Genomic DNA, 18,287 nt, shown 5'->3' with positions numbered 1-18,287 from the left:
GAACGGATGTGATGCGCGTGATCATCAAGCATACGCATCTTCTACAGTCCACATTTGAAGGTGGCACTAGTAACAATTCAATCATATGATTATGCTGTTCAAGGCTGTATTCCAATCCTAAACTCTGTTTTCTAACAATGTTCCAGAAAGAATCACTTCTTCTTAGATCCTCATTGCTGTGCAAGGTAAGTATTTTGTATGCCTCTTAAAGAGCATCACTTTCTCTTGTCTACAGCTTCTGTGAAAATATTTGGTTTCTCACAAATTTAGTAACTTTTTACAAAAACAGGAGAGTGCTTAGGTTTTGCTTTGTGCCTTGTGAACACTTTCTTGATTCTGCTTGTGCAGTCATTCTGCTTACAGTTTCAGTATTGCTCCTATAAGATTTTGACTTCTTCATGCATCTCTGTGTTGTTCAGATTACATAGTTGGTAATGTAATGTAACTCATGGTGGCTCTGTCTAGCTTTGCCTATCAAAACTTACTTGATTTGAGCAGTTTTGCAGCTTGGAAATTCCTCTTTGCATTATTCTTCTAAATTTCAGTCAGCATTTTCTGTCCTTATTTTTCTTCAGTCTTTAAATCTCTGATTTTCATTAAACAAAGCTCCTGATTTAAGGATTCCAAAAGCCTTCCAAAACTATATATCTGACTCAAGTCTCAGAACTTCTATGTTTCTGAAGTTACTATTTTGATTTCTCATATGAAACTGAGGTTTTCTAGAAATTTAATTCCTAGACTACAGTATTCTTCAAATCTCTGTAACATAAGCTGTTTGAATTGAATTGTAACTCTTACATAAACCTAAGGTTTCTGACTGAATAATATTTCAATTAAAAAAAAGTGAGAGATGAATTTATAATTCTTTGTGATCTATTCATCCACAAATAGATCAGATTCTTGCCTGACTCTTTGAGCTACGGGTTTAATCCATGCACATCTGAGTTGCACAGGAGATGTCTTGCATCATCCTTCTTGCTTATTTTTACTTCCCTGTTTCAAGCCATGCTATGTGCTTTGCTTTAAAAGGCAGCGTTTGAGGTGGAGTCAATGACAAATCTCTGTTAAGAATTGCAGCTGAGTCCTTAGTATGGTGAAAAGAAAGCTAAAATCATAAAAGCTAGCTGAGGAAACTTGAGAAGTATGAGAGTACTGAATATCTCTCCTGAGCAAAGATCTGACTGGCTGTCAAAATTCATTCATCCAGGTGCTTTTACTAAATGGTCAGAGATCCTATCCTGTGGAAGAGTCCTTTTGACTGCAACACGGCTGTTGGTGATAATCTCTGGTCATAGAATACAGGACTACCAGGAATCCAGGGCATTGCTGAGTTCTGTCCTTTCTATATCAGACTATTTCCAGTTTGCATGTGCTGTATTCTTCATTCCTGGTAGTGATTTAGCAACCTGGTTCCTCTGATGTGATAGATTTGCTATTGGACTGTCCCTCCTGTCTTTCTCAAAGAGTGACTTCTGAGAATGTACCAATGAGCTTTGGCTGCACAACAGTTTCAAACGTGGTAGACCAAATGGATCTCTGCAGTTTGATCTGCACAAGCATTTGGATTATAATGAATTTTCAATCTATGTATGTGCAACTCATCTATGTGGGCATTGCATTTCAGGCCTCGTAAACGCAACTATAGCAGAATAAAATTTTCTAACAGCAACTGAGTTAAAAGATAAAAATAGACAGGTAGCAATGCATATGGTTAGGGGCCTTCTTTCTTCATTCTTTCTTTGTTCCTTGGTGTTTTAATCCATGTGTTCTTCTGACAGTATCACACTTTAGTTTAGGAACAATTTTCTTTCATTTATTTACATTGATGAGGCATTCCTCAGAATATACACATCTGTTACTCGATCTCATCATGGTAGCCTGGAAAGTTTTTTGGTCTGTAAAAAGATCAGACGCACTCATGCAAGCAAAAATCTTTAGTATCTTAATTTCAGTAAGGTGGTTTTGGCATAGGTAAAATGGCAGGGAGAATGTTGGGCATTCTCATGAGTGCTTTGGATGCTGGCCCACTATTTGCTACCTCTGCTAGAAATTACATGAAGTATCAACAAGTTGTTTTTTTTTCAAACTATATTTCAGAGAAAAATTATTTACCTGTGTTTATGTCTGTCTCATTTGCCATCTTAAACTGAGATATAACTCATTTTTTAGAATAGAATTTCTTGCTTCAAGTCTCTACACGTTTGACCTTGTGCCTTGGAGTATCATGTTTCTATCTTTCAGCATTGAATTTATATTGCATATATATCTCTCTGTGTATATATATATATAATAAAAATCTCATTGTATTCTAATGATACCTCCTCATGTCAGCCCATTTATTAGCATTGCATCTAGTGTGTATGTCAAAGAAATTGATGAAATGGTAAATAACAGCATAGATCTTAAGTGATTCCTACAGGAACTCTTTGCTTTGCTTTCAACAAATATATTTGTTTTAGCTAGGCTAGTTGCTTTACTTACAGTTCTATGCAAATATTTAAAATTTCTAGCTTTCCATTCAAATGCTGTGATGAAGTTCACATGGACGCTCTGCCATGTCTTCCAAAACGTCACTTTTGGTTTAATCTGCCTTGTTCTTTTATTAGGAAATGCTTGCTAATATCTGGGGCATTTCATATGTTGTGGGGTTACATTTGTGTTACACTGACACTGGAATTTTTAAGGTATTCTTGTGTTTATAATTTGAAATTCTGAGGATGAGAGGACTGCTAACTTAATTGAAAGGTTTTTTTGCCTTATTAATTTTATTGACCATGTTAACAGAAGCTTGATTTCTTTGGCTGGTTTAAAATAATCTGAACATAGTCCTTTGTCCTTGTCATTTGGAGAACAGAGGGAGCTGTTTTATTTGCTTATGTTAATTGCATGCTGTCTTTGATATTGTAACAGAACCCTTTGTCAACAGCAGCGGTCTTCTTGATTGTGTTCTACCAAAAGGACTACATGAAATGGTATGCAAGGGAAAAAAAATAATACACTCAGTTTTGCTGACTGTTCTGAGGAAATAAATGCTTTCTAAACTATCAAACAACAACAATCGAAGAAAATGTCGTGTACTGCAACAACAATGCTACTTGCAAAGCTAAAATATATCCTCCTACCCCATATCAGTACAACCCAGCAGGCTGCATAATGTTTGTGATATCTAATTCTTGTCCTCTTTTTTACCTTCCCAAGTTGACCTTTGCATGTGCTACTCATAGAGTAGATTTCTAGATTAAAAGACTAGTTTCTGTAGGATACCTTTGTACTTATAGCTCAAACAAAAATTTGGCCAGTGCCCTCTAAGTTATGCTTTTTCAGAAATCTGCTCTCCGGACGAATTCCTCCTTTCCGTCTCTTCCCCTTTCCTTCTCTCATTCCCCCATTTCCCTCCCTGTTTATTTCTCTCTCAAAAATGAGATTGCAAGGCTTTTTGATGGTATGATGCATCAGTGAGAATGCATAGTCAGCAGTTGCAGATATGAAGACCAAAGCTTATCCTACCTGACTGCTGTGGTTTAAGCCCAGCCGGATAACCCAGAACCATGCAACCTCTCACTCCCCCCACCCCTTCCTCCCTCCCCTCCTGGAGGGGTGTGGAGGAGAATTGAAAGAATGTAACTCCCATGGGTTGAGATAAGAACAGCCCAGTAACTAAGGTATAACACAAACCCACTGCTGCTACCACCAATAATAGTAATGATAAGGGAAGTAGCAAAGGAAGAGAATACAACCGCTCGCCACCTGCCCGCTGATACCCAGCCTAACTGAGCAGTGATCTAGCTCTTCCACTAACTGCCCCCAGTTTGTATACTGGCCATGATGTGCTGTGGAATACCCCTTTGGTTAGTTTGGGTCAGGTGTCCTATTTCTGCTACCTCCCAGCTTCCCCTCCTCCCTGGCAGAGCATGAGATTCAGAAAGTCCTTGGTCAGAGTAAACATTACTGAGCAACAACTAAAAACATAGGTGTTATCAACACTGTTCCCAAGCTGAAAGTCAAAACCACAGCACTGGACCAGCTACTAAGAAGGAGAAAAATGACTGCTACTGCTGAACCCAGGACACTGACCAAACTCCCTGCTGTGTGTCACAGCATCCCCTGTCAAGAGTGGGAAAAGATCCAGGAGGGAGTTAAGAAGTTAATGAAGTAAGGCCTGCTTGATTGATAGATAGAGACTAGGATGCCACCCACTAATGAAAAGAAGTGGGTAACCAGACAAGGATGGTCTGGTCAATCACATCATTTATTTCAAAAGTATCTCAGCCTCACTGAAAGCAGAAACTAACTGCTCTTTTCCTCTCTTTTTCCAACAGTTTTCCAAAAGTTGTGCTTTCTGCTCATATGTATTAAAAGAACCATTTTTCTTACAAAAACGTTTGATAGTTTAGTACGCAACCTTTCTTTTTTATCGCATAAAAGTCTCAGAGAATGCAGTTCTTGGGAAGAAGTTTTTTATTATCTCCTTCAGAACCTGCATTTTTTCCTGGCATCATAGGAGGACAAATGCCCTCCACAAATGCTCCCAAGATATTCCATAAAACTTGTTTATTCTGTGGGATGACCTGATGAGTGACCAGTATCTCTGTAGCAGATGAGCCTGACATTTTTTCTTTCTGATAAAAGATAGTCTGCAATAAGGAAGATTTTGATTGTTGGGGAAGTAGCAGATACCCCCTATTTAGAGAAGGGTTATAAAGCTGGGTATTAATGGAACTCCAGTTAGTGACTCTTCCTGCCAGTATCTGCTCTTTGCAGTGCTTGCATTGCTGTATCCATGCTAACCTGGCCTTGAAAATGCCCAGTTGAACAATTTGACTTCTATAGATAGAATAATGAGAGCTTCTCATAGTCCAGCCAAAATCATTATGCTTGGGTTATTCTCCAAATATTCACCAAAATGTGCACATACCCCTTTTGCCAGCTAACTATATGTCAGGAAGCTTGTATGTCTTTAGCTTGGCCCAGCCAGGATTAGCTGGCAGGATGGAGTCAGCAAGAACTGGACTGTCTGTCTGGGGCAGTATGCAAGGAAATGTAAAGTTAAATATCCAATAAGTGTGATAGAAAATGCTGTCCAGGGAGCAGAGGTCAAAAAAGCCAGCAGGCAGGGTCATGAGACTGCCAAAGAGAACTGACTGCTCAAAGTGTGTAATTCACAGTTATGTAGTAATCACCTTGCAAGCTATCTAGGCAGGGAGGCCAGTGACAGCAGAACAGACACATACCCGGGGTGGAGCCAAGCCTGCAGATTCAAGAGAAGTTTCCTGGGAAGCAAGTACCAACCACTTTTTGGATGGATGATAAGATGGCACTATGATAAGGGCAACAAGCTGTCCAGTTATTAGGACCTGCCAGCACTTCTTCAAGTGTAGCATTGTTCCTATCACAAATACAGAAACCTGGCTTTGCCCCTGATATCAGTAATCCTGAAAATATGAATATTTGGAATATTTAGTGTCATAAAGAAATAGGTCCCTGTTTACAGCAGCACTGAGCTAAGTACTTGGACAGGTGAGAGTTTCCACTGACAGTGCAGCCAGCAAGCAGACAACTGAGCACTGCTGTGCATGGACAAGTCGCTATTGATTTAAGTGATCTTGTCCCCATAAAGGATTTTTTTTGCCACTTATTAAAAAACAAGAAGTAGATAAAGATGTGTTTCATCAGAAGAATGAAATTATTGCTGGAAATCCTTTTGCCTTTGAGCCTAATGTGTGAAAATGCAGACAAGGCTGTTTAAACAGAACAAAACAGAAAGCCAGCTAATGCCCATAAAGATTCCAGACACTGCTTTTTAGTCCTCAGAGCTCCAGGAACAGATGAAGGGCAATTCAACTGCTCTTAATGATACTCCATAGAACATATGCTTTACTTCAAAAAGCCAGCTGTTCTAAATACCATTGACACAATAATGCGCTATTGTCAGTGTCAATGTGAAACTGCATGCCATTTTATACATCTTGTGGTTTGTAAACATCAAGTAGTTCATTTTGATATACAAAGGAAAGCTGACTGGGCTCACCAGTGTCGTTCAGTAACCTCATTAAATTTAATTCCATATTTATTAGTGCAATACAAGTTCAAGGAATAGTAATTCTTGTTTCAGTTTTGGTTTTAATGGGCAGAGCTACACAAAAGTATGCTAAGGTGTAAATCAGTATGTCCTAAAGAAGTTAGGGGGATAAACCTAACAGCCGCTGTTAAGAACACACATGAAGATAAACAGAAAGCATCTACTTTAAAGGCAATTCTGGCAATGGTAAATGGTGATTTTGCATGATTCTTACAATATCAATGAAATGTATGATGACAGCCTCACTGAGAAGAAAGACTGAAAGTACCAAAGAAGATGAGATATTCATCCAGAAGACAGAGTATGTAAGAAAAAAAAAAAAACAAACCCCAGATACAGCTCTTCATATATTATTCTTGATTAGTTTTATAATTAAGAGATTTATCACTATTAATGGTAGATTTGTGGCTTGACTACAAGTTTAAAGCTTTGACATCTAGACAGAATTACTCTTTGCTGTGTTGGTAACTGTGGTAGATTTATTTATTTATTTATTAGTTAGTTAGGAAAACATATTGCTCCAGGAAAATTTGGATTGGCAGTCCTTAAGTCCTTAAGACCTCACCATAGAAAACAAATCCAAACTAGCTAATGATGGTCTTACCTTCCGTCCTACCACATCAGCTCGGTCATGTCGGTGGCAGTAACTCATCTGTGAAAGATTCCAGCTGAGACTGAGCGTGTTGTCAGCAAGTTCACAGATAACACGAAGCTGAGTGGTGCAGTTGACATGCCTGAGGGACAGGATGCCATCCAGCAGGACACTGACAGGCTTGAGATAGGGCTCATGCAAACCTCATAAAGTTCAACAGGGCCACGTGCAGGGTCCTGTACACGGGTCAGCACAACGCCAGTATCAATACAGGCTGGGGGATGGAGGGATTGAGAGCAGCCCTGAGGAGAAGGACTTGGGGGTACTGGTGGGTGAAAGATTAGACATGAGTGGGCAATGTCCACTTGCAGAACAGAGGCCAATCATGTCTTGGGCTGCATCCAGAGGAGTGTGGCCTTGACCTGCTAGTCAACGAAGGTGATTTTGCCACTCTAATGCTGCCCTGGTGAGATCTCACTTGCAGTCCTGGGTCCAGCTCAGCAGTCCTCAGGACAGGAAAGACAAGAGGGTCCAGAGAAGGGCCACAGAAATGATCAGATGGATGGAGCACCTCTGCTGTGAAGAAAGTCTGAGAGAGTTGGGGTTGTTCAGCCTGGAGAAGAGACTTTGGGGACACATTATTGCAGACTTTCAGTTCTTAAAAAGGGTCAACAAGAAAGATGGGGAGAGACTTTTTAGCAGGGCCTGTTGCAATAGGTTGAGGGGTGATAGTTTTAAAATAAAAAAAGGGGAGATTCAGACTGGAGACGAGGAAAATATTCTTTACAATGAGGGTGGTAAAATCCTGGCACAGGTTGCCTAGAGAGGTGGTGGATGCACCATCCCTGAAGACTTCTAAGACCAGGCTGTATGTAGTTCTGGGCAATCTGATCTAGATGTCTATGTCCCTGCTTATTGCAGGTGGGTTGGACTAGATGATCTTTGGAGCTCCCTTCAAACTGATACTAATCTAGGATTCTATGATTCTGTTGTTGGATGTGCCCAAAGGCAGTAAGCGAAAATCTCTTTCAAAACATTTGTAGGATATATAGTCACTATAGATCGGTGGAGTGAGACATGATGAAGTAACTTGTTTCATGTTAAACAGCAAAGGATTTCTCTTATTTAAAAGCAGAGGCATCAATGCTTATTAGCAGCGGGTAGGGAACAGTCACTTGTCCAGTGAGCAGTGGGTTGTCAGCAAGTGCATGCGAAGACTGGTAAGGAGAAAACTGCGCTCCTGGATTCTGCTGTCAGGCAGTTTTCCTTTGACATGTACTGCTCCCTCCAGATGAGCTGAGTCTCTGATAAGTAGGGACAGTTTTATTAGTTATATGCTATTTAGTTGATTCGATGTCAATTAAATTCCATGTCAAAAGGATTTGTGTAGTTTTAATAGTTCATGTACCCTGCAGAAACAAGTGGACCCTGAAAATTAGCTGGGTTTAGACCCCTGAGAAAAAGCTATTGTCACTGCATTTTAGGGGATTACTATTTTGCAACATAAACAAAATGGACAAGGCCAGGCTGGACAGGGTTTTGTGCAACCCTGCTCTAGTGGAAGGTGTCCCTGGCCATGGCAGGGGGTTTGGAACTAGATGAGCTTTAAAGTTCCTTCCAAACCAAACCAGTCTGTGATTCCATGACAATTGCTACACAGACCTCGCAAAGTACCAATTAGCCAAAAGTTACCAATCACTTCACAGGGATGAGTTTCCTTAAATCTGTTGCTAAGAAAATGCTGCTGGTAGGTATTTTGGTCTCTCCACTGGGTCAGTGGTATATCTAACCAGGCAGTGCTGGAGCCTTCAGTAACTGTGCAGAAGCTCCCAAGTAGTGGAAAACGCATGTGAAATGCAAGTGCATACTGTGAGTGAATTTCTGCCCTCCCAATAACTTGATTTAAAGACCCTCAGCCTTTTCAAGGTCAAGCCCAGGCAGGAAGCTCAGATTTACTAGCCAAATGTAATGGTGTTGTGAGACAATGTCCTGGGTTCAGCAGTAACAGTCATTTTTTCTCCTTCTTAGTAGCTGGTGCAGGGCTGTGTTTTTGACTTTAGGCCTGGGAACGGTGCTGATAACACCAGTGTTTTCAGTTACTGCTCAAATGTTTGGTCTGGCTAAGGACTTTCTGAGCCTCATGCTCTGCCAGGGAGGAGGGAAAGCCAGGAGGAAGCAGAGACAGGACACCTGACCCAGACTGACCAAAGAGGTATTCCATACCACAGCACGTCATGGCCAGGATGTAACTGAGAGTTACCTGGAAGGGCTGGGGGACTGCGGGGTTGGAGGAGGTATCGGCTGGTGCTCGCTCTGGTGGGGTGGGGTGAGTTATCGGTCAGCTGGTGCTGAGGTGTTGTATTCTCTTGCCTTGTTATTTCCTTTATCATTATTATCATTGGTGGTAGCAGCAGTGATTTGTGTTATACCTTAGTTACTAAACTGTTCTTATCTCAACCCCTGAGAGTTGCATTCTTTTCGATTCTCCTCTCCATCCCTCTGGGAGTAGGGGGAGGGCAAGAAGGGGGGGAGTGAGTGAACGAGTTGTGTGGCTGGCTTTAAACCACAACAAACAGTAATATCAGGAAAGGGACTTTAGATGCTAAAGATTCTATAGAGAAAATAAACTCATATCACTGAATTCCGTATTTAATTTCTCATGCAGTTTATTGACATTCTTTTTCTGAAAACCTTACACATTCAACCAAATCTCTTAAGAACTGTGACAGAATTAGCTAAAAAGTTTTTTTCCATTATTTCACTCATTTTATGACTATTGTCTCAGTAATTGTTCACCAGTTCATTTAAACTAATTAACTGTTTGTTATGGTCATTTTTAGTTTGGTTTAGTTTTCTCTTAGGAATCCCTCAGTTCTTTAAGAGATTGACTTGAGTTAAATATCTTCACTATCAAGAATGAAGACAGAAGGAGAGATGAGGCTGTAAATATTTCTTATACTGCTCTTTTTATGAGCCGTAAGTTCCACTGAAATTAGGAGCAGTGTGGAATTGAATGGCTAGAAATAAATGTTGCTACAGCTGCAAATCCAACACTTTCTTTGGCAGGACTGTGCAGGGCAGGCCTGTACAGCAGCAGCAGCAAATGCGGCAGTCAGTGCTGGAGGAGAGCAACGTCTCACTGGTGATGATAGTAATACCCCTGTGCTTACTTGTGTGTTGTGCTCTCCTGTCTGAAAGAACATCAGATGGGTTATTAGTAGAGCTTGCTGCAAATGGGATTGACAGAAGATAGGAGGCTCTAATGCAAGTTTTAGAAAGGTCAAAGATATTTTTTTTTGTCACAGTTCATTTATTATTTCTTGAAGACCAAGAGAGTTGTGGTTAATAGCTCAATGTACAATTTTAGACCAGTAACGAGTGGTGTCCCTCACAGGTTGGTGTTGGGACCAATCCTGTTCAATATCTTTGTCCACGTCATGGAGAGTAGGATTAATGTGCCCTCAGCCAGTTTACTTATGACACCAAGCTGTGTGGTTTGGTTGATACACCGGAGGGTAGGGATGGGATCTAGAGGGACCTTGACAAGCTTGAGAGGTGGCCAACGCCAACCTCATGAAGTTCCCAGAATTTTGAGCACTTGAGATGAACTGGGAGAGAGAGTTTACAGATTTGGATGTTATGATATGTGCAAGTTTATTTTTCCTTTCACCTTATCCTGATATAACGCGTTAATGTGAATTCCTCCCCACTGCATCTCAAAATGCAGCATGCTGGAATTACTTCCTAGGTTACTGCATAGTTTTTAGATTAATCTTCCATGGTAGTTTAGCTTATACAAATGAGCAAAGTTTTGAAAAGCTCTGATTACCTCAAATAGACCATCTTTCAAAGGGAGGTATTCATTTTAAAAAAATAAGCTTTAGGATTTACCAGTCAAATCCATTCTCCTGGGTTCAGCAGTAGCAGTCATTTTTCTCCTTAGTAGCTGGTGCAGTGCAGTGCTGTGCTTTTGACTTCCAGCCTGGGAACAACTCTGATAGCAACGATGGTTTTCGTTGCACTCAGTAACTTTTACTCTGACCGAGGACTTTCTGAGTCTCATGCTCTGCCAGGGAGAAGGGGAAGCCAGGAGGAAGCAGAAACAGGACACCTGACCCAAACTAGTCAAAGAGGTATTCCATACCACAGCACGTCATGGCCAGTATATAAACAGGGGGCAGTTACCCAGAAGGGCTAGATCACTGCTCAGCTGGGCTGGGTATTGGTCGGCGGGTGTTGAGTGGTTGTATTCTCTTCCCTCGTTATTTCCCTTATCATTATTATTATTGGTGGTAGCAGCAGTGGGTTTGTGTTATAGCTTAGTAACTGGACTGTTCTTATCTCAACCCATGGGAATTACATTCTTTCAATTCTCCTCCCCATCCCTCCAGGAATGAGGGGAGGAAGGGGGGGGAGTGAGAGAACGGCTGAGTGGTACTTAATTACCAGCTGGGCTTAAATCACAACAGTACTTTTTGGTGCCCAAGGTGGGGCATGAAGGGTTGAGATAAGGACAGATCTGACAGGAGTGTGTCTAGTCATATGTGTGATACGCCTTCATTGTTTTGGATTAATAGTTGCTCATCACAGTGCTGATTTACTGGCTCTCAAAGTTGTTGGTGTTGATCTCACAGTTCCAGCATGTCGTACCTTACTTACAGCCGGTATTTGCTGTGTTAGTGTTTATCGGCTGGGGGCCTTGGGCTAAGGTTCTCGTTTCACTGTACTTTATGGTAATGACTTGTAATACAATAGAATCCTTGATAATGAAATTGATCTTGCTTGCTTTCCCAGTGTGGTCACCACCTCTATACTTTGGGAGGTATACAATAGAAGTGTATAGCAATTACATAACTTTTTTCTTCACTTCAGGTGGTCAGCCTATGAGGGAGACATTCCCACACACCCTACTGACAAGTACAGCAGCTACTCAAACTGACTACAACAGATAACACAGCTACTCCAAGCACAGCAGCTACACCAGCCCCAGCAACAAGTACAGCAGCTACTCAAACTCCAAGAGCAGCAGACAGTGCAGCTACTCCAGCCTCAGGCACAGCAGCTACACCAGGCCCAATGACAAGTACAGCAGAATTTTTTGAGAGTTCTGAAGGTTTTGAATGGGGTTTGGGTACCCTTGAGACCTGCCTGCTGATTGTGATGGGGATCAGCATGTTGGCGCACACACAGAGTGTGTTTTACCCACGACCATTTTGTCTGATCTCAAAAGTTAAACAGAGTCGTGTTTGGGTCTTGTCTAGGATTAAACAACGATATAGGAGGAGCAAGAGATTTTCCCCAAGGCTGGACAGTCATGAGTGTCAGGGTGTGTGGGACAGTATGGGCAAGTATCTAGTCCACTGGGCCCCTCCAGTGCTTTGGAAGCGTTGGAGATCGAAAGCACCTGTATGGAGTCCCCAGTGACAAGTTGCAGAAACTGCTGAAAGAGAGGGTGAATTATTTTGAGCCTGATGGGCCCATGACACTTCAGGCCATCAGGGCAGAGATGCAACATAGAGATGGACTCATGATCAAGGGGTGGACTTAGCAATGGACACTATTGCCGAGGTTAATCACGAGTGTGAAACATGCTGCAATGAAGCAAGCCAGGCAGTTAAAGTCTCTTTGGTATGGAGGACAAAGGCTGAAGTCAGATATGGTGAGGAGTGGCAGATTGACTACATCACACTCTCTCCTGCTTTGAAAGACTGTTACAAGAGACGGAGCCCAACATCATGGACTGGATAAACTCACCAGCTTTATAGGGATTGGTCCATGCACTAATGACCTCTGTCTCTCTCTCATGTATGTGTGGTTGTGTATATATATATATATATATATATATATATATATATGAGACAAGAGTGATGGTATATTGAAAAATATGGGATCTGAGCATGATGTGAATGGAATAAGCATGGAATAAGGGGTGGATACTGGTCCTGGATTCAGCAGTAGTAGTCATTTTTCTCCTTCTTAGTAGCTTGTGCAGCGCTGTGCTTTTGACTTTTGGCCTGGGAACAGAGCTGATAACACCAATATTTTTCGTTGCTGCTCAGTAATGTTTAGTCTGACCAAGGACTTTCTGAATCTCATGCTCTGCCAGGGAGGAGGGATGCCGGGAGGAAGCGGAAACAAGACACCTGACCCAAACTAGCCAAAGAGGTATTCCATACCACAGCATGTCATGCCCAGTATATAGTTGGGCTGGGTATCAGTTGGCGGGTGGTGAGTGGTTGTATTCCCTTCCCTTATCATTATTATTATTGGTGGTAGCAGCAGTGGTTTGTGTTATACCTTAGTTACTGGGCTGTTCTTATCTCAGCCCGTGGGAGTTACATTCTTTTGATTCTCCTCCCTGTCCCTCTGGGAGCAGGTGAGGAAGGAGCAGGGGAGTGAGCGAACAGCTGTGTGGTACTGAATTACTGGCTGGGCTTAAACCATGACACCATTTAAAGAATTTCAGTTCCAATTAGTATAAAGTATTATCAGGTTGTTTTTTGAGCCAAGGCCAATTCAAATGAAATTTTTTATTTGCAACAGAATACAGCAGAAAAATATAAAAACAAAGCTGTCATCACATAAAGCTTGTTTATCTTTGCAGCACTTCATGAAGACTCTGCACAGAAGAAAATTCCCAGAGATTATATCTCTCTGGAAGATAAATATGACATTTTTTTTCTGTAAATATTAGAATTAAAAAAAAAAAAAAGCATGCACTATAGATTTTACTAGTGTGTCTGCTGTTACATTTTTTTTGTGGGCCTGTAGTAGAACTCAGGTGGCAAACCAGCTCTGCTTAGGAAGCGAGCATTCCTATTACAGTTTCAGGATAGCATCAGTACTGTTGCTCTTGAATGGAAACAAGAGTTAATGTAATCTTAATAATTAAAAATAACCTAGTAAAGAATTTTTCTAGAGTTCACCTTTTTTCAGAAGCTGAATTTCAGTGGTCATAAAGAGTTAATGTTTATGGTAAGAGCCTCTTGGTTAATTATATGTTGAGCTTTTTGATAAAAATAATAAAACTTTGATGTTACACCATTACAAAATTCAACGCTCAGACAAGTTCAGAGAGGCATCTCAGGCATTACCACTTAAAAGCCACATCAGCCAAGATAGCAGGATGCTGTTTACTGTTAGGGCAGATATAACATGTACATACATATGTAATCACTGTAACAAACACATCCTTAAAATGTACTGGGTTTGACTATACTGATTTTACTATATTTTTGTCATTTATCTGGGAGTCCAACATCACTAGACATACAATTCATGAAAGTGAAAATACAGGGAACTTGAACTCTCTATGGGCAAATTTCAGTACTATGTACTGTAAACACATCCTCTGAGTATGATGAAATAGTTAAACTCTTGTTTCAAATTCTAGGTCACACTATTTTCAAATCTCTCTAATCTCATATTCTCCTTTCAATTACAAATTCCTCAAGTGACATGGACTAAGCCAAGGGAAATCTTGGAATTTATTTAATATGGTTTTATTAGCTTTACTGCAGGTTGAGGTTATGATCTCGTGTGTTGGAGACATTCAATGTTGCCTCCCTCAGGATTTATTCTCTTTTAATGAACAGTGAGAGACAATATCATGGTTGATGGGTTTCTGCAGTTAAAGGTGTGTGTCATTATTATTTACTCTGTATTATTTATACTGCAAGCTTCTTGGAGGCCCAAGTGCCATGCACTAGGCAGTGTAAAAATACAGGTATTATCTGTATTTTCTGGCTGCCTTTCCTGAGAACAAGAGATAAAGGCAAGCCTTGAAAGACGTGTGTCAGACTCCTTCAATACTCAGTAAATTCACTAAAGTCTCAGAAAAAAAGACATCATGAAGGGACAGTGTCTAGAACAGAGTGAATCTGAGCCCTGCAATACTTTAGTAATAAGTTTAGATTTGAATGTCATTATTGGAAGTTTGGCCTACTCAGTACAGCATTTACAAGGAATGTATTTCTTTTGTGTAACAAGCAATAGGCAGTTAAGTCATTTATAAGTGCCAGGCATGTTTGTTTAGGTATATGTTGAAGCGTCCTCAACAGCAATTTTTGCTCCTGTTGAAAGAAATTAAGAAGGACTTTCTGTAACAAAAATGCCAACTGAATGCATACGTATCGCATAAAACCTATGAATTTTCCACCAGCTCTGATAGTGAGAGGCACTGAATACAACAAAGGAGATTGTAGTGAGGTGAGGGTTGGTCTCTTCTCCCAAGTAACAAGTGGCAGGACAAGAGGAAAAAGCCTCGAGCTGCACGAGGGGAGGTTTAGACTGGAGATTAGGAACAATCTCTTCCCCAAAGAGTGCTCACACATTGGAAAAGGCTGCCCAGGGCAGTGCGGAGTCACCATCCTTGGAAGTGTTCAAAAACTGTGTAGAAAAGGCCCTCAGTGCCATGGTTTACTGGTGACCTTGGCAGTGCTGGGGAATGGTTGATTCTATGATTCCATGAAAGGCAAAGACCAAGGAAAACATCTTTGCTTTGTTTCAATCACAAAATAAGCCATGTTCTCTAAATACACTGAATTTAATTCAGTGAGTGAGCAAATACATCAGAATAGTATGACTGAATCATCAAAGTGGTTAGTTGTTTTGTTGTTTGTTGTTTTGGGTTTTTTTTTTAAGAAGAGTGGAACAGAATTTTATCCACAGGTTAAGTTCAGAGGTTTGTCTGTCATGGTAGGTATTTTTTGGTCTTTCTAAGTAATGACCCAAGTTCTTCAGTTGCTATGGCTCAGTATTCCTGAATACAAATTATCTCCAGGAACTGTAATCATCGAATCATAGAATAGTTAGGCTGGAAAGGCCTAGTGCATGCAGAAAGGCCCTTAAGATCATCAGAGGAGCAGGATCACCTCCTTTGACCTGCTGATCACACTCCTTTTGATGCAACCACATGGGTGTTTTCTGGGTTGCAAGTGCGCACTGAAGCAGCTCATGTCAAGTTTCTCATCGACCAACACCCCCAAGTCCTTCTCTTCAGGCTGCTCTGAATCACTCTTCCACCCAACCTGTAGCTGTGCCTGGGATTGCTCCATCCCAGGTGTAGGACCTTGAACTTTGCATTGTTGAACTTCATGAGACAGGCTGAGGAAGTTGGGGCTGTTCAGCCTGGAGAAGAGGAGATGCATGATGACCTCAGAGCAGCCTTCCAGTATCTGAAGGGGGTCTACAAGGATGCTGGAGAGCTTCATCAGGAACTGTAGTGATAGGGCAAAGAGTGATAGGTTTAAACTTAAATAGGGGAAGTTTAGGTTAGATATAAGGAAAAAGTTCTTCACTGTGAGGGCGGTGAGGCGCTGGAACAGGTTGCCAAAGAAGTGGTAAATGCTCCCTCCCTGGCAGTGTTCAAGGCCAGGTTGTGCAGAGGCTTGGGCAGCATGGTCTAGCGTGAGGTGTCCCTGCCCATGGCAGGGGGTTTGGAAATAGATGATCTTAAGGTCCTTTCCAAGCCCAACCATTCTATGATTCTATGTAACGAGATATATGACTCCGGGAAAGCTAAGAACTCTACAAGTTTAAAAATATTTTTCCAATAATTTCTTTTTTTGGATAGCAGATTTTGGTATTTTTTTAAATCAAAACAATGCACTTTAGGAGTCCTGCCTCAAAAAAAGAAAAAAAGAGAAGTCAGGAATGCAAGCTTATGTACACAGCGATAGATACATGGCTAGAAATGTACTTCAAGCTGACACTGACTACAGGTATTTCATTTGTGTTCACTCAGACATGTTTTCAGCCCTTTGGACTATGTGTTGTAAAGTGTACCCATGCCATGCACAATCCTGAGAGATTAATGCAGTTGGTCTCCTAATGATCTGCTTATGAAAGTCCAGTGAACTTTCTCAAGATGTTTCTTTCACTGTCAAGAATTGATTCCTGTAATCATAACCTCCCAGCTGGCACATCAAAGATACAATCAAATCTGGCAGCTACACTATTGCGCCACCAATACAACCCACTCATTGTCCTACAAAAGCTAAGCTGTCATTTTGATTATCAATACAGTTATTTTTTTTCTTTAGTTAATAGATTGATTCCTTTAACATTGCAGAGTGGAAGAAATAAACTTCTTGCAGTTCAATAGCACAGCACATTTTTTTCTTGCTTTAGACAATCCTGATAAATGCTGTTTTGGTTTGATTATCTTACTCAACAGCTCAGGTAGAGACAGCAGAAACCTCGGTATTTAAAAAATGTTCTTCCATCCCTGCCTTGTTTTTTGGTGGGGTTTCTTTGGGGGTGGTTTTTGGTTTTTTGGTTTTTTTTTTGGTGCCATCTTAGTTTACACTGTCTACTTGCCATTAAAATGCCTTAAAGTTTTCCAGCAGGCATTAGTTTGGCCATTAGAGTCTTGCTGCTATAATTTTTCTGTGTTATGTTGGCATTACATTCCAGTATTTAAAAAGCAGCGTCAGAACATCCCAGGTTCACAGATCAAATTAATTTGAAAGTTGGATGGAGCTCTGAAAACTATTAATGGAAAACTGATCCTGTACGATAAAGCTCATTACCTAGGAGTGCATAACTGGAGTACTACCTCAGCGCAGGTCTACTCTGTGTCCTTTACAGGAGTAGTCACCAAACTTGCAAGGAATTTTTATTTATATATTTTCTTCTGAAAGATCATTAGAGGACATTTCAGTGTGCTTGTATGCAAACTGTTGAATCTTTTCAATGTTTGAGGGAGAAAAAGAAAATCCATCCAGAATTTTCTTGCTAAAGAATGAACTCACTGAATAAAAACTGCCTGAACAGTCATTATGGGGCCTCACTGGTGCATAGCTGCTATCCACCTAGATAGAAGAGATCCAAAGAAGCATCAGCATGGCTTTGAGCAGAGGGCATCACTTTGAAATCTCAGGAGAACTACAGAGTTCTGGGGTTTATGCTGTGTGAGCAAGTTTTTCTGCTGCGCTTCTCTGTCAGCATTTCTGCTGTGTATGAGTCTGTGTGTGTATCTTAACCTCATCCTAGATGCAATTGAGAAGACATTTTGTGTTTTGCCTGCCACTCAGATGGGTCATTGAATGTTATTACCTCTACAGGTGTCCAATAAGAACTAGTGTCTGACTGGAGTTTCTTTGGCTGAAATACTCAGGCTAACAAAGGAGGAACCATTACAGCCTATTACATGTGAAAGGAACTTTCTCTGTACTCTGTAAGTGGTACAATTTGTTTAAGAACTCTACCCACATGTGCCCTAAATATGTTCTTAGTGCTTCCCTGTAGACTCTGGATCCCTGCTATGCCCCTCTGTTTAATCCTCTTTCAGAAAATCTCTTCTCAAATACTCATTTCTGTCCAGTTATTAGCATCATTTCTGCCTCACCTGTGTTACAATCCTTTATCCTGGTTTACTTTAAAAGTGAAACATCATCCTACCAAAGATGGGTCTATGTGGGATTATTTCATTTTATATTTCTACAGAACTTTTTAAAAGAAGTGTTCTTTGTACCTGGGAATTAAAACTTAACCAATGCTGGTAAAAATAATAACAACACCTCTAAAGGCATTGTGAACAGCTGGTATATGTAGTGGTGTTTCATTGATGCACAGCAGACAACAGATAACTGATGCACAGGAACTGGTGTACCT

The 18,287-nt window shown here is 40.8% G+C and overlaps 1 long non-coding RNA gene across 1 annotated transcript in view; it reads left to right on the top strand.

Moving 5' to 3' along the window:
• Window positions 1-10,878, top strand: part of LOC130602325 (uncharacterized) — a 96,297-nt gene extending 85,419 nt beyond the window's left edge. The window contains exons 2-3 of the long non-coding RNA XR_008972874.1: window positions 8,680-8,926; window positions 10,846-10,878. This is a non-coding gene — a long non-coding RNA (uncharacterized LOC130602325). The remainder of the gene's footprint in view (window positions 1-8,679; window positions 8,927-10,845) is intronic.
• Window positions 10,879-18,287: the final 7,409 nt, after the last annotated feature.

The sequence above is a fragment of the Pezoporus wallicus genome, unplaced genomic scaffold (assembly GCF_028554395.1).
Source record: "Pezoporus wallicus isolate ANWC-B61680 ecotype Strahan unplaced genomic scaffold, APGP_CSIRO_Pwel_v1 contig_4161, whole genome shotgun sequence".
Classification (NCBI taxonomy): domain Eukaryota; kingdom Metazoa; phylum Chordata; class Aves; order Psittaciformes; family Psittacidae; genus Pezoporus; species Pezoporus wallicus.
The sequence above is the reverse complement of the archived record's forward strand: the minus strand, read 5'-3'. Positions and strand labels throughout refer to the sequence as shown.